The sequence below is a fragment of the Ptychodera flava genome, chromosome 19 (genome assembly GCF_041260155.1).
Source record: "Ptychodera flava strain L36383 chromosome 19, AS_Pfla_20210202, whole genome shotgun sequence".
Classification (NCBI taxonomy): domain Eukaryota; kingdom Metazoa; phylum Hemichordata; class Enteropneusta; family Ptychoderidae; genus Ptychodera; species Ptychodera flava.
Window position 1 is genome coordinate 24,466,266 of NC_091946.1, and position 2,376 is coordinate 24,468,641.

Sequence of the window (2,376 nt, forward strand, 5' to 3'; positions counted from 1 at the left end):
TTCTAGCCCTGCGTACGATGCTGTGTGTTCCGCCACAGGTAATCGCCCCGCTCACCACAGCCCTGCAAAGACCCGTACGTAGGGTCGGTGACTTCAAATCCATTTTGGGACTTGACGTAAAAAGCCAAATTACTGCCGAAATTCAGCGTTCTTGGGCCCAAGTCGTATCCCAGCCTACCTCAGCTACTCGATCGCTTCCAAAAATGACAGTCGTTTATTCACTTCTCGTAAATAACCGTCGATGTCGGCAACTCTCTCGCTAGCCCTGCGTACGATGCTGTGTGTTAGCTGTAGCACATAGCATCATACGCAGGGCTAGGGGTCAACATGGGGTCGCAGCCATGTATGTTGCCTCAAAACTTATTTCTGTCTGCACTCAAAACTCAAAAATGTCGGATATGAACCTGAAAAATCGATGCAATTTTGTCAAACTTCGGCGAAATTTCAGCCTATAGACAAAATTTCATCTAGGTAAGGTAAATTTACTGAAATTTGATCGACAAATAATCCTGAGCTTGAACGTGACAGCTCGCCTTCTCAGGGAAGTCAAGTATCCAGCTGCCCGTACACAGTTGCCCATATGGCCAGGTTTATGAGATTGTTTTCAAGCGACGGCGGCAGACCGTACGGGGCTCTGGATATGAGCCTACCGCCGATGTAGCTGTAATAACTGTTGCGTTGTTTTTAGTGCCCACGGACGAAGTCCTGGGGGAGTTATAGGTTTGGTCATGTCAGTCCGTCCGTCCGTCCGTCCGTTCACGCAGATATCTCAGACATGCCCTGGTCAATTTCTTTCAAACTTTGCAGTACAAGAATAGTACCCAACCCGATACAGATGCACGTCGATTTGTTTCACAATGCGATCGAATTTAGCCGTGTTAGAGGACTTTTTAGTTTACACCTCCATAGACTCCCATGTATAAGGCAGTTCTCCATAGACTCCCATGTATAAGGCCAAGAAAAATAAAAATTTAATTTCTCATCGTATTCATATTCCCTAAAGGATGCATTGACACAGTTTTTAGTCCCCAAGGATAAAGTCCAGGGGGCTTATAGATTGGGTCATATCCGTCCGTGAGTCCATCAGTGAGTCCATCGGTTCACGCAGATATCTCAGACATTTTGACAAAATATCATGTGACCTTGGTGACCTTTGACCTCAAATATACATTATTGTCCATAACTAAGTAACCACAGGTGCTAAACCTTTCATATTTGGTATGATGGGACACCTTATGACGCCACATATTGTACTCCATTATTATGCGCATATCTAAATTTGAGCTAGCCAATAGAGCTAGAGGTCTGATTTTTGGTATATACGGATAAGTTAACAATATAATTTGTTTGACAAAACGTCACGTGACCTCAATGACCTTTGACCTCAAATATACATATTTGTCCACAACTCAGTAACCACAAGTGCTACATCCTTCATATTTGGTATGATAAGACACCTTATGACACCACATATTGTACCTCATTAATTATGCGCATATCTAATTTTGAGCGAGCCAATAAAGCTAGAGGTCTGATTTTTGGTATATAGGAATAACTTAGCAATACAATTATTATGACAAAATGTCACGTGACCTGAATGACCTTTGACCTCATATATATTTGTCCACAACTCAGTAACCACAAGTGCTACATCCTTCATATTTGGTATGATGGGACACCTTATGACACCACATATCGTACCTCATTAATTATGCGCATATCTAATTCTGAGCAAGCCAATAGAGCTGGATGTCCGATTTTTGGTACATAGGGATAACTGTAGGGTAGAAATCTAAATATGCCCATCTAAATATTAGACATCTACCATCGAGAACAAAAGAAATTTGCAGTAATTTGAATATTTAAGGAGTTTAAGCAATTTCCACTATAAATAAAGAACCCCTGCCTCAAACTCCACAAAAGTTGCTAGACATATTTTGCCGTTGTCATGCCATTGCTTCGTTTAATAACCAGTTAATCAAATGCCTAATTGACAGGAGGAAATTCAAGACCATATTTGAATAGTAGTACTATTGTCCTCAAAATTACTCTATCACGGCCCAAGTACTCATTGCCTTCAGCAATACTGCCTTGTTATTATTATTATTAGGCCAAAGTAATTAAAATCTTTGTTTTGCGTCCACTCTAAATGGGAAAAGGTACGCGTCAAAGCGGCTGAAAAACACACACAAGAAAATAACACAATGTAATTTGATTGCAGCAAATAAAAATTGTAACAAAATTTAGTTCAGAAAAGCTAAGCGGTCATGTCCTAAAATTTCCTATTCAAATACATTGTGTGTGTTTTTCATGAAAACTATAAAAACCTACGCGGGTGGGACGCAAAACAAAGAATTTAATTACTTTGGCCTTATT